This window comes from Natrix helvetica (assembly GCF_964273705.1).
Source record: "Natrix helvetica genome assembly, chromosome: 1".
In the NCBI taxonomy this organism is placed as follows: domain Eukaryota; kingdom Metazoa; phylum Chordata; class Lepidosauria; order Squamata; family Natricidae; genus Natrix; species Natrix helvetica.
In genome coordinates this window covers 118,549,824-118,564,502 of record NC_138548.1, presented here as the reverse complement: position 1 = coordinate 118,564,502, position 14,679 = coordinate 118,549,824, and the positions used below count along the sequence as shown (strand labels likewise).

At 41.4% G+C, this 14,679-nt stretch overlaps 1 pseudogene across 1 annotated transcript in view; it reads right to left on the bottom strand.

Annotated features, from left to right (window-relative positions):
• LOC309389280 (acyl-CoA (8-3)-desaturase-like) overlaps positions 1–3,106 on the bottom strand; it is a 176,086-nt pseudogene extending 172,980 nt beyond the window's left edge. The window contains exon 1 of the transcript in view: positions 2,876–3,106. The product of the transcript in view is annotated as an acyl-CoA (8-3)-desaturase-like (transcript). The remainder of the gene's footprint in view (positions 1–2,875) is intronic.
• Positions 3,107–14,679: the final 11,573 nt, after the last annotated feature.

The window sequence follows — 14,679 nt, the reverse complement described above, 5'->3', positions numbered from 1 at the left end:
AATCTGAGATGTTTCATTGCTAAGCCAAACATCTTCATCAGTCAAAGTAAAAATTAGTTAGGCAGAAAATCATTGGAATGTACCAACCCTTGCCATACCCATTTCATTTGAATCCTGACTCTCTAAATCTCAGATTAACATGGCAGATTAACAAACTTTGTTCCAGTTCCATAATTCAACCTTTCGTCACCTTTGGCCTGGATAATTAAACCTTCATTGACATATATATTGCAACTCATTTCAGGGAGAAACACCTGAAATTGGTGCGGCAAGAGTTGATACATTCCAACGACTCTCTGACTTTGCCTAACTACTAGTAATTTTTTACTCTGACTGATGAAGTCACTTGGATGACCAACTGAATATCTCATATTAACAAAGTTTGGTCCAGTTGCCATGATTCAACATTTAGACACTTCCATTTTTAAAAAATTCTTTCTATTTTATTTTTCTGAGTTTAATTTGTATTTGATTTTACTAGTATGCTGAAAATATTTATCAAAAAATATTTTAAAAATTAAAAAGTTAGGAAAAGGAAAAAAATGGGGTAATGTGCTTTGAAAGTGGGTTATAGTGACTGAGTGCAGTCTTATTTTTTAAATGACGATAAAATTATTATTTTTTCTTCTGTTCAGTCATGTCCAATTCTCACGGACTGTTGGACATTTTTTGTTGGCAAGGTTTTTCAGAAGTGACATGCCACTGCTTCCTTCCTAGGGCTGAGATAAAGTGATTAGCCTAAGATCATCCAGTCAGCTTCATGCACAAGGCAGCACTTGAATTCACAATTTCCCAATATCTAGCCTGATGCCTTAATCACTACACCAAACTGGCTCCATGACAATTTTTGTGATTAGTCATGAAGTCATGTCCAACCCATTGCGACCCCATGGACACATAACTTATGTCTTATCTTTTTATTTTCTACATCCAGGTTGTTGTTGTTGTTGTTGTGTGTGTGAGAAAGGGGGGGGTGTTTTGTTTTCTGAGCTCCTACTTGCAGTCCATATTAACAGAAGCCAAATACTGGTTTTCCCAATTGACCAAAAGGTGTATAAGTATGTGTATCTTCAAATAATCATGTGATATAGATCCAGTTTCTCTCTTTGCAAAAGGGAAGACAGATAGAATAGTATTGCATTACTGAACTACTGGCTCCTTGTTAAAATTGTGTATGATTAATTTAAAAATTACAAATAGATTATTTGGCCAGCTGGTCTTCTAGTCTCTGCCGTGCATGCTGGGGACACATGTGTGCGTGCGCAAGGGTTGGGGTATATGCATGCAGGGGTGCTCGCATTTCATTTGGGGTCTCACATGATGCCCTCATGCCCTCTTTTGGCCTCCAGATTGGCACAGGAGGCCTTCCGAGGCCAAAACAGGGCACAGGGGGGATGCGCATGGTCCCTCAACCCCATTTCGGGCCTGGAATTCCTCCTGCACCAATCTGGAAGCCAAAACAGAGCATAAGGGCACTGCGTGAGGCCCCAAAATGTAATGGGAGGCAAAACAGGGCACAGAAAGGGCGGGGCACATACGCGGGGGGCATGGGAGCATGGGGGGTCACACACATATACACAGGAGTGGGGCACGTGCAGGTGGGTTGTGCATGCATTGAATACTTTTGGCACATGAGGACAAAAAGGTTGGGCATCACTGGCATAGCGTATATCAGGAATAATATCTCCTTGTGAATGTAAAAGAGAAAGAAAGAATCTCTGTGCTGATTTCACTGCACCATTTTGTGGGTAGGATTCCTGTTTTATTTCTCCCACTTCTATTTGAATTAACAATGGGATTTACAAGGTTTGGTTCAGTCCTTCAGAGTTGGGAAAATCATAGACTCATAACACAATGGATTTTAAAAGGGACCATTTGGCCATCCTCTCAAACCTCTCTTCTTATGTGTGATTCCTCCTTAATGGAAGGCTGCCTCGTCTCTGCCTGAAGACATCCAAAAAGGAAGCCCACATCTTTCCCTCAATCTGTGGTTCCATTCTCACACACTTGCTTCCTCCACATTAAGCCTGTTTACTCAGTCCCACTTAAGACTTTTCTTCTCTAGGCTCAATAGTTCAGTTTAACAATTCCTTCAACAACCATCTCACTCTCTCTTTGTGGCTCCTGTTCCAACTGTTTTGGACCTTTCTTAAAGTGTAGCTCCACAAACTGAGCAAAGAGCAGAATAAATGGATTGCTTTGTAATTAACTGAGAAAGCCAAATACTAGCAAAAAGAAAGTCAATATCGGCTTCATATAGTATAGAAAGACTTTTGAAAAGTGTTCCGAAAAATGGGAATCTTGTTGTCTTCATGAGAAACTTACATACAAGTCAGGAAGCCACAATACAGGCAGAACATGGCAAAACAGACTGACTCCAGGTTAGCAAAGGCTGTGTACTTGACCCTTATATTCAATTTATATGCTGAATATATATGAAGGGCAACTGGTTTTAACATTGGAGGAAGAAACATCAACAGCCTGCATTACTCTGATAGCCCTACCCTGAAGCTGAATATACAGAAAATCTGCAAGTTTTCATGATAAACGTCAAGGGGCAGAGTGGAAAATGGGATTAAAATTAAATATGTGAAGAAGACCAAACTAATTATAACCACGTACAAGGACATTGGCAGTGAAGAGACTGAAAATGACAAATAGAATCAACCCTGAACGGTAAAGGAACAAGCAATCAATAAATCTGACTAGCACTCAGTAGAGCTACCACAGAAGCCTTGGAAAAGATATTTAAATGCTGTGCCCATAGCTACAAATATTAGAATTGCGTAAACTGTGGTATTCCCTGTGACACTTTACGGGAGCGAAAGAAACTGGCCACCCGAGTCCTCGCCTGGTCAGCTGCCCCGCGCCTTACCGTGGCATCCTGCCCTGCGTACGAGCTGATAGTCCGAGAGCCCCCCGGGTGCCTCCTGTGGAACCGGGTGATGTCATAGACTTTCCTGTCAATCACCAGCCAGCGCTCCCGTGACGAGTCTTCCTGGCCAGTGCGCAGCCCGATCTCTTCCCAGGTAAACCACCGCGAAGGGCCGGACTGATTAGCCTCCCTCCTCCGTCTGATCCCGATTTCTCCTTGTTGGGAAGCCATCCCCCCGACACTGAGGCTTCGGGGAACTTGGCACTGTGTTTTTCAGCACCATCGGGAGGGCGGACTGGGCGAGTCTGAACAAGGGAGTTTCCTCCCTTTTCCGCCTTCGATTGGCCCAAAAACGCAGATTGAGAAACTCGCGAAAAAGCAACTCGGGCGAGCCTAAAATGTTCGGTTTTTCGAGTACGAAAGAGAAGCCGGCTGCGGATCGGTGTGAGTCATTGTATTTTGAAAAGTTGCCCTCCCCAGCTGATAGTGATAGGACGGAGATCAGCTGTGCCAGCAATTGTTTATTTTGGAGAAGAAACTGAGCTGGGTTTCAAAAAGTCACTATTGATTGATCTCTGCCTTCTCTCCATCCCTGGAATACCACAGGTTGAGGATTTCTACTGGCTATACAGAAAGGAGATTGGCATAATCTGAAACAGATTTCATTTCCTTTAACATTACAGTGGCAAAACACACATCTTTCCTGCAGAGGCTTATCACTAATACACTACATCCTTATCTTGCAATTGCTCAATACCTAAACTCAGATCAGGCAATAAGCCAACAATAGGTTGGTACTGGTAAAGAATTGAGAGGATTCACTGCTCTGGCTTGAGAATGAAAATCTGACACCAGGACTTCCACAGTGCCACTATCCCTGGGAATAGTCATTCTCTCTGCATTGGGAGACCTTAAACGTTTGAAGTATAATTAAATAAATGCCTCCCTGAATAAGAGACATTTACAGGCAATGGTTACTGAGTATCTTACTCCCATTTTCCTACCTGTCTTTCACTGGAAGGTAACAAATGGGATGTTTATGAAGGAAAAGAGAGAAGAAAAGAGGGAAGTCTGGAAACAAGTGAGGGTTGTCAGGAAAGGTTTTCTAATAGGTTAAAAATCAGCTCTTATAGAAACCCCTTAATGAAATAACCAAGTTTGTCCCAGACAGCCTATTTAAAGAATATCAAAATATGAGTTTTCTCAAAGTGTATTTTCTAATTATTATTATTTTATTTCTCATAATTACTTATTTCCTCATGGAAGTCGTATGGTTTCTCTGGATGTCTCCTGTGAGCCATATCCCTCCTGAAGTGAAAACATTTCCATTTTTCTGCTTAGAGACACCATCTTTCTATTAATTCCACATGGGTTTTCTTATCTCTTCTTTGTTTGATAATTATGTTAGGATTTAATTTCTGTTTGGTTATCTTCTTTAAAATCCCTACCCAATCAAGAAAATATGCCCACATTGTTTCCCATCCGAGTGACTAAAGTTCCCTATGAGGGAAGATTTGTCACTTAATAAATTTCTGTAGGCCAAATATTTTTCATGGTCATCTCAGCAAGCAGATAGAAATCTATAACAGGATGTCCCATTTGGTGTTGTCTCAGGACTTTTCCAGATTTGCACTTAGCTATAGCACAAACTTCCTTTGGCATCATCTTCGTTCTGCTACGTCTGCTTGTTCTGCAGCCCAAGAATGAAGCAGCTACAAGTCACATACCAGAGTTCAAGTAGTGTTTTCCACTTTGTTTCAAGGAGGAGGCTTTGTGGCTGCTGTGATGGAAAGGGGACAGGAAATGGCCCTGAAAGGCAGGAGGAAGAGCTGATGCCAAGGTCACATAGGCGAGGCTTGAACAGGCGGCAAACTTAAAAAATTCTCTCGGACAAGCCTCTCCCTGATTCACATGACAATAAAGAGAGGGAGAAGCACATTCTAACTTGTTAGAGTCTGTTATTATGTTCAAATAAAAATAGTTTATTGTAGCATTAGTTCTGATTGGAACATGAAGCAAAAGAGGCAATAGGGTCAAATAAGGATCACCTATGGGAGCAATAAGTTTTATGCCAGTATAGTCTTCCACCTATTCAAATCTAGGCAATTAGCACAGCCATGGAAAGAGGCAATTAGCAATTGTGACAGTAATAATCCAGATTAAATCTATTGATTTTGGGGCACATATATACTTAATTATGTTCAAATAATAGATGCAGATTTATAACTTATGTAAGTTTATTTACTGGTATAACTTTTTAAAGAAAATAAAAAGCAATAGAATGCAATTTATTGCAAATTATTGGAGAAAGAACTATATGTGTAGACACATGAGTTTATCTGAAATATACATGCTTGACCTATTAAAAATGGGGAAAAAGTCAATATGCTGATTTGTTAAATTTTTGCTAATTTTGATGATTTTTACAAAAAAATGATAGTCTATCCCTTGCTCTGCAAAATATGTACAATGAGAATGTACATTAACAAAATTAATGTTTTAAACTTCCACTGATTTCAGGGAGAAATAGAAGCATTTAGTTTTTCTTTTGAGCAGCTATAAATCTGAGAAATCTTGCTTTTTCATGAAAGTCTGCAGTAATTTGAGAAGTGAGAAGTAAATAGTAACTTTGAATTATATCACTGTCAAATATACCTATGAAAAAGTGAATTGCATTTGTGCAACTGTTTTCTTTTTTGTAAGCTACTGAGGTTGTTATTCCACCAAAGTTTCCTACTTCTGTCTCATTCTCAACTTTACTTTTCCCTTGAATGAAGCTTTCCCAGAATAGTGATTTTTTTTAAGGATACTTTCAAAATGGGGAGATTTCAATCAATTGAAAAATTCTGAAAAAGAAACAAAAATGGAAACTGAAGGTTTTTGAAATAGTTCCAAGTGACTATGCAATTCTGACCTCTCAGGCTTTTCTTTTTGTGTGTGTGTGATTTGTATACTTGAAGATATATTCCTTGAAATTTTATTTTATTTTAGGCAGTCCTCACCTTACAAACAAAATTGGGACTGAATCTTGATCATTGAGTGAAACAGTAGTTAGGGCACAACGTAAGGAAAACAAACCCATCATAACTAGATTCAGCAGTCCATATTGATGGGCTGGCTGCTAAAGCAAGGTTGTGGCACACACTTGAAAGTAAATTAGGAAGACTGTAATTTTTTTGGAAGGGGGGTTTGTCTGTCTCTCTCGCAAGAACAAAGAATGCTTATCAACAGGAAATACGCATGTGTAAAGCTTGTAGCAATTATGGGTAGCTAGAAAGCTGATAAAAAGTAACAAGGATTAGACAACTTGCAGACCTCAGCCAAAAGTTAGCAATGGAGATGGCCTCCAGCAAATGAAATGTGTATTAGATAACTCCCGGGGCATTCGTTAGCCAAGGCTTAGGAATGGGACAGATATAGACCAATAGAACAAATTGCAGAATTATTACTAAAGTGTTTATTAGACGATATTTCTTATTATTTCACCTTGCTCCACTGTTGCAGGAAATGGCACACTTAGATGTCTCGGGATGCAAGGAGAAGTTCATTGGCAGCCAGGTTCAGAAAACTAACCCAAGGCTAGTATTGCAAGTTCTGAACATCCTTCATTATCGAAGAGCGCATTCTTATACATTCTCAAAAGTGGCGCAACACAGAAACACTTAACTAATTTCTTATTGGTTACTTTGAGGAAAAAGCCTTATAAGTAGATAGGGTCTTACTTCTCCTTTTGTCTTGGGTCATAGGTACTGACTACGTATCTCTATGCGAACTTTAGCTGAACATAAGGACATTTACTGGACTTCTGTGGTTGAAGGCTGATGACATTTCCCTGTCTTCTTACAAGCAAGTTTTTTATCTGTCCCTTTTGCCACATCTCATTCTTATATTTTAATTCACATTTTATCCTGCTTTATCCCCCTCTTCTAGACTCTATTAATAGCCACAATTGAGTCTAGCCTATTACAAAGTTTTTTGATTAACAATATAAGCATGCAGAATACATATCAGCAAAAAAGCAAAGAAACAAGTAATACACATCGAATAATTCTTAGGGCTTATCTTCTGGAAGTACTTTCTCCACTCCTAAGAGTGCAAGTTGAACGTACGAGCCAGTATCTGAAATTTCGTCTTCCTCATCGGGATGTGGGACAATCCTATGGTTAATAAGGCTTTCCATTAGCATTAATTCTCTTTCAACCTGTATTTCCTTTACGGACCGCATAACAAGTTGCTTGAGTAGGGGTATTATGCAAGGAAGAAAGGCTAAGCTTGCGATCCCATATAGCAGAAGAAACAGCATTTGTTTAATCCAACCTGATCCCAGTAACTAAGAAAACCATGCATCTCTCCCTTGCAGTCTTTGACCAATTGAGGAAGCTCAGTCCCGCAGTTCTTTGACCACCCCTCGGACTGCTCCTGATCTGTTCATATAGAAACAGCAGTCTTCTCCCAGGAATACATGTAGCCCACCTTTTTCAGCAGTTAAGAGATCTATGGCACAGCAGTTTTGTAAAACCACCGCTGCCAAGGAATCTATTTGATCTTCGACCTCAACCAGGGTGCCAGCAATTTGGTTTAGGCTTTCTTGGAACTCTTCTGACAATTGCCTAAACTGTGTGATGGAGTGGGTCATTCCACCCACATTTGTTCCAACTGCTGTCCATATTCCTAGTATCGCTAACAGTGGGATTAGGAGTGGCACTCTTTTCTGGACATATCCCATTAGAGGTACAGGAAGAGCCTGTTCCCCATTTCCCACACCCATTTTAGGGAGGAGGTATATTAGAGTGCATGTGCCAGTCCAATTAGTGGGTAAACATAGATATACATTTTTTCCACATAGAAGGAAAATTCCACTTTTTCCTACACGTACGCTGATGTTCATGGAGAAGGAGGTTCCTTTCATTAGTCCAGACCTGTAAGGTTCCTGCTAGGAACATACCAGTCAGGGGCTGTAATGGAACTTCTTGGTTAGGGTCCATTTGCTTATTCCTGAGGACTTGACCTTCAAAGAGATATCGGGAACTGGTGTTTCCAGGGGGAAGGGAAACACAAAGTCCTGTAGTGGATTGATCGAAAGTCAAACAGGAAATTGGAGTGGCTGAATGGCTTTGGGCATCTTCCAATAGTCAAATTCCCCTCCCAATGGTTAAAAACGAGGGGGGGGGAAGCGAGAAAATGACCTTCTGTTGGAAGAGGTTGTGAGCAGAGGGAGACATGCTGTGGGTTAATTTTACATCCACGAGTGTCTTCCTAGGGGCAAGGTACATTTCAGATGGGCATTGTTCCTCTGACAGTGACCCCACAGAAATGCCAGGTTTCTGATAGCTTTTGATGCACAAGGAGGGTGACCCTATGATTTATACACCAATGGTTATGGGGCCAATGATGGGGAGATGGCTCATCCCCAGCCTTTTTGAGTGCATTATACAAATCACCTTGCAGCATTTTGGTTCCCCATCTACCTCCCTTGTCAAAGACTATTGTAGCTTTGGTTTTTCCCCAAAAATCTGGCTCAACTGGAACAGCATGATAAGATGAAGGTCCAGCAGACAAACACAACAAGCATTTTTGACCCAGGGCAGGGTCTGACTGATTAATTAAGCTTTGACCTAATTCCAACACTCTTAACATATAGTTCCCTTTTCTCAATTGTTGCAGGGGCCCATTTCCCCTATGCTGTGCCAATTTTCTTGCAGAGTTTGTCAGGTAATTGGCTTTTGATGTCGGGATTGGCTTACGGTTCCATCCCCAAGCATAGATGATGCGCCATTGGTGGAAGCGGACCTGTTCCACTTCCTGTGACTGGCTTTTACCCTGTTCTCTGGGATTTTTAACATCCTTGGACCTTTCTTCAAGAGCAAGGGGTGTTGCTCAGGTATTTTTGCAACATTGGGAACTAATATTCAGGACGTTATCACTTAGCAAGCCCTCTTGCCAATAACAGCCAGAGCCACAAAAGGCTCATAATTGTCCCTCATGCAAAAATTATCCTAACACAATTCTTTTTAGCCTACAGAATCACCACGTCAGGGAGAAGGCACGGATTAAATATAGTCTGAGGGGTTGCAGTATCAGCTTTGGGCGCTCCACAAGACCAAATCTTATTTGCTAGAAATACACAACAAATCAAAATAAGGATAATCAGACTTACGAAAGCAAAAGATAGAGCAGCTATGGACATAAAAGCTTGCACTACCATGCCCTGACAGGTGCTCAAATTTTCTAATTCATCTTATAGCTAATAATTTTGAACGTTGTTTTCTTCAAATTTTCAGCCATACATAGAGAAGTCAGCTTCCAGTGTGACTTCAGTAGGGCCTCTTCTGCCCCGTATATAACTGCCCGTTGCCAGTAGGACAGTTATAGGGGGCGTTTCTTTAAGTGTATCACTAAAGGATGGGCTTCATCCCGGTTAGCTTCCCAGTACTCCTCAGCGACTGGCTTAACATGGGTCCAATGAATCCAAGACTTCGATTCTAAAACTTTTACTGTAAGCGGAGTACACATGACTACAGTATACGAACCCTTCCATCTACGTTTTAAGTTCTCCCCTTTCCAGTGTTTCACCCACATTCTGTCCCCCACCTGAATATTATGACTAGAAGTCGTCAGAAATGGTGGGATGAGAGAAACACAATACTGTTGGATTTCTTGTATGTCCTTATTTAATTCTCCCACCATTTGATTTACCCATGAGGACCCCAGCTGTCCTAGGTCCCCTATATGATTTTTCAAATTAGGGCTTATAACCGGTGGCCATCCAAACTTCATTTCAAAAGGAGATAATTTAAGTTCTTTACATGGAGTACATCTCATAGACCAGAGAGCTAAGGGAAGGTGTCTACCCATTTACGATGGGTTTCAAGACACACCTTAGTTATCTTTTCCTTAACAGTGTGGTTTGAATATTCTGTGCAGCCTCCACTTCGGGGGTGTAGAGAACAGTGGAGCCTCTATTGGGTCCTAAAGATTTTGCTAGCTTTTGAATTACTTGGTGCACAAACTCTGGCCCGTTATCTGATGATATGAATGAGGGAATTCCATATCGGGGCGCAATGTCTTTAAGCAGGATTCTGGCCACTTCGCGTACCTGCTTCATCTTTGTAGGAAAACATTCAGGCCATCCAGTATAGTTACACACCATGACCAGCATAGCTTTATAAAGTCCACATTTGGGCATATCTGTGAAGTCAACAACTCATGAATCCATGGGTTAATACTCTTTAGGTTGGCTTCTGGGGGGAAGTCTAGGTCCTTGTCTTGGATTAACTTGGGCACTTGTGTTACATCTTTCGCTTGCATGGGCACATAGAGAGTGGAGGTGATCGATGTAAAATATACGTTGAAGCACTTCGGCTAATGTAGTTTTGCCCATATGCATTGTTGAATGGGAATCTTTTACTACTTGCCAGGCTAAGTTAGCGGGTACAAAAATCCTTCCATCTGGAAGTACATACCACTCTCCTTGTTTATGTCCCCTCAAGTCTACAGTTGCTTGGAGTTCCTCTGCCTTGGAGTATCTAGGGCTCAGTCCTTTCAGCATCTCTAATGCTACGTAAGCGGTTATGTCAGGGTAACCCTGATCTTCTTGGGTTGCCAATCACCTTGCTTCTTTGTCGGCGGCCCTATTCCCTCTGGCTATTTCATCTTGTCCCTTCTGGTGGCCCTTGCAATGCATAACAGAGACTTTCTTTGGCATTTTTACAGCAGCTATGAGCCTTTCAATTAGGAAGGGGTATTTAATTTCTTTTCCTGAGGCTGTTAAAAGACCTCTTTCCTTATAAACAGCTGCATGGACATGCAAAGTAAGAAAGGAATATATAGAGTCAGTCCATATATTCACTCTTTCATTCTTTGTCCTCTCTAGCCCTCGGATCAAAGCCCATAATTCTGCTACTTGGGCACTAGTGCCTTTTGGAAGAGGTCCACTTTCTATGACTCTGTCAAGAGAGACTACCGCATAGCCTGCATAGCGCTCTTCCGTAGTAATGAAGCTCGACCAGTCAGTAAACAAGTTATACTCTGCATGTTTCAACGGTACGTCCATTAAGTCTGGTCTGCATTAAAACTGACTCTCAATGACTTGCATACAGGTGTGCATACAGTGGCTGGATTTAGGGCATTCATGTGTTTTAAGGTTACTTGTGGATTCTAAGTCAGGAGTATCTGATACTTGTAAATTCTGGGGTTTGTTAACCATAAATGTCCCTTTGTCTCTAGGATCCCTTGAATTGCGTGGCTGGTATAGATAGTGGTAGGCTGTCCGAAGGTTAATTTATTAGTTTCCTCCATCAGGAGAGCCATAGCGGCCAGGATTTTGAGACAATGTGGCCAGCCTTTTGCAACGCAATCCAACTGTTTGGATAGATAAGCCACAGGTTGTTGCCAACTTCCCTTTTCTTGCGTCAGGACTCCCAGAGCCATATTGCCTTTTGAGTCCACAAAGAGATTAAAAGGTTTTTCTAGATTGGGGAGTCCCATTACCGGAGCCTAAGATAATTCTGATTTTAGGGCTTTGAACGCCCATTTCTGTTCTAAACCCCAAACAAAGGGTTCTTTTCACCACCACCCCCTTTGTGGATGCATAAAGAGGTTTATCTAGAAGCCCGAAATTTGGAATCCATATTCTGCAATATCTTGCCGCACCCCAAAATCCCCATAACTCTTTCCTAGTCATTGGTTCCGCAATTCGGCACACAGCTTCTTTTCGCTCGTGTCCTATTGCTCTCTGTCCTCGACTTATGGTGTACCCTAGGTATTTAACTTGGGGCTTTACCAGCTGAGCTTTTTGCCTTGAGGCACGATATCCCTTGTCCATTAACAGATGAAGCAGTTGATTGGTATTTTCTTAACAAGTCTCCCTCGTCTGTCCGGTTACTAAGATATCGTCTACATATTGGAGTAGCACAACTCCATCTTTGCAAGGCTGGAAATTTTCTAGGTCTGAGGCTAAGGCTTCACCAAAAAGGGTAGGTGAATTTTTAAATCCTTGGAAAAGCCTAGTCCAAACATACTTTCTTCCTCTCTGTGAATCATAAATCTTGATCTCTCGAGTCAATTCTTCTATTCTGTCCACTTCCTTGTCCCCTTATTCTGACTTCAAGTCTCTTGGGACACTCTAGTATCCAGTGCCTTCTTCCTTACACCAATTTCATTGACGTCTGCCCTGGGTTTTGGAGTTATTTGACAATGCAACTGTCAGCAATTCAGCTTTACATTGCATCCTGTCATCTTTCTTCCTTTTTTCTACTTTGTCTCTATTCACAATGACCCTTCATGCAATTTCCATTAATTGGCTCATGTTCATTCCTAAGGCCCCTTCTGTCCTCTGGCCAAGCTGGTAGCTTTAACTAGAGCCTTACAGCTGGCTGTAAGACTAACAGTAAATATTTACACAGATAGCAAATATGCCTTTGGAATCTTGCACACCCATGGAGCTTTATGAAAGGAAAGAGGATTACTAAATGGAAAGGGGTGAATTATTAAGTATGGCCCATAAATTTTAGAATTATTGGAAGCAGTCTGGCAGCCAAAAGAAGAAGCAGTCATACATGTCAAGGAGCATTCTAAGGAAGACACTCTTTATGCGAAAGGGAACCGGGCTGCAGATAGGGCTGCTAAGGAAGCTGCCCTATGACACTCAGAATGAACAGCTTCCCTAATTCCGATGTCTCCATCCATACCCACTTCCTCACCCTCTTATACACCTGGGGACAGGGCATGGGCTAAGTTTATTGGAGGCAAGGAGGGGAATGATGGGTGGTGGAGGTTAGAGAGCACATTTATTGTACCAGATACACCTCTAAAGATTATTTAAGAAATACATGTTGGCACACATTGGGGGTCAAAAGCACTGGTAGATTTTATGACATGCTGTGTAGTAGACAAGGGTCTCTATTCCGCTATTTTCAAGCTGTAGCAGCTTTTCTGATCTGTGCCAGAAATAATCCAAAAGTAGACAAGTGCCCACCCATATTTATTTATTTATTTATTTATTTTATCAGACTTATTAGTCGCCCCCTCTCCCCACAGGGACTCGGGGCGACGTACACAAGCAACGGTCTACGTCTAACTTAAAGGCAACTACCCAGGGACAATTTGAGAAATAGATTTCACTGTATTACCTAGAAAGTAAGGTTTTAAGTATGTTTGGGACTAGAATATACCTTCACAGCATGGCCTGTTATCTGCTTTTGTTTGCAGGACTAATAAAGAGCATGAAGTAGTAAACGTCCTACTGGAAGAAATTATTCCTAGGTTTGAGCTGCCAAATAGTATATCGTTTGATTGTGACCCATATTTCACAGCTAGGTTTGTGTGAACTGTTAAGCATCACTTGAAAGTTTTACTCAGCCTACCACCTGGCAAGTAGTCCTATGGGAAAATTGTAATGATATACAAAAACAACAGCTAGCTAAGCTATGTCAGGAGGCTCACCTGTCCTCATGGCAAACTTTGCCACTCACGTTGTTAGGGCTTCACATACGGCACTAAAAGTGGAAGGCCTGGCATCTTGGATACATTACTTCCAGAGTGAAGAAATAACCACAATCTGTCCTTCCTGATTCTTGAACTGTGCAGTCTGTGACGTCCTCAATAGCAGAACTGGGACTTAAGTTATTGTTCTGGAATCAAAAGCCTCCAGAACCATAGTTGAGTGAGAGGAGAACTGCGATCTCCCATAAGTGTTTTCTCAATTAGAAAATTTCCCCAAAAGGTATTTGTAGCTACCCACACTAGAATTAGGAGTTACCCAATTATTACCACTAGCTGATTGGTGCGTCTGTGTGTGTGAAGGCTAAGATATTAAGACAAATAGACTTAACAACTGTCAGGATGAGACCATATGATTTGCTATGTATCTGTGCTCTTCCCACCCACCTACAGTATAATATGCCCACTTTACCTGAAAGAAAGATTGGAAACCATAGGAATCTTGAACAATTCAGAAAGTACCTGAAGAATACCAACCCCTTACTTTGTTCCATGGGCTCTGGTCCTTCAATAATGCTTTGTATCATATACAAGCAGTGGAGGAAATCCTAGCTAATGAGACTGCTGCAGCAAAAGAACAAGAAGCCATTCAGACAATGACAGTTCAGAATAGAATGGCTCTAGATATGATATTGGCATCATAAGGAGATGTGTGTGCACTACTTGTGCAACAATGCTGTGTGCATTTCTGGACAAATTCCAGAATTCCACAGCTGAACTACGCACATCACAAAGATAGCTGCAACTCCCCCCCCCCCCGCACCCCATGGACGAATGGAAAGACTAGTGGCATTGACTGACAGGATGGTTGCCTGATTTCACTGGTTAAGTACCTAATAATGACCCTGGCAGGCATAGTGATTGTTCTCATAATCACCTGTTGTGCATTACAATGCTTTCTGTTTTGCCTTTCCACCTATAAGCAAACTATGAGGTCCCCCAGTACACAGATATTGATGTTGGGTGAATCTTGGAAAATTAGATCATTTTCAGATTCAAAGGGGGGGGGGGGGGAATGATGGGCTGGCTGCTAAAATAAGGTCATGGCACACACATGAAAGTAAATCAGGAAGACTGTAATTGGGGGGGGGGGTCTGTCTGTCTCATAAGAGCAAAGAATGCTTATCAACAGGAAATATGCATATGTAAAGCTTGTAGCAATTATAGGTAGCTAGAAAGCTGATAAAAAGTAACAAGGATTAGACAACTTGCAGACCTCAGCCAAAAGTTAGCAATGGAGATGGGCTGCAGCAAATGAAATGTGTATTAGGTAACTCCTGGGGCATTCACTAGCCAAGGCTTAG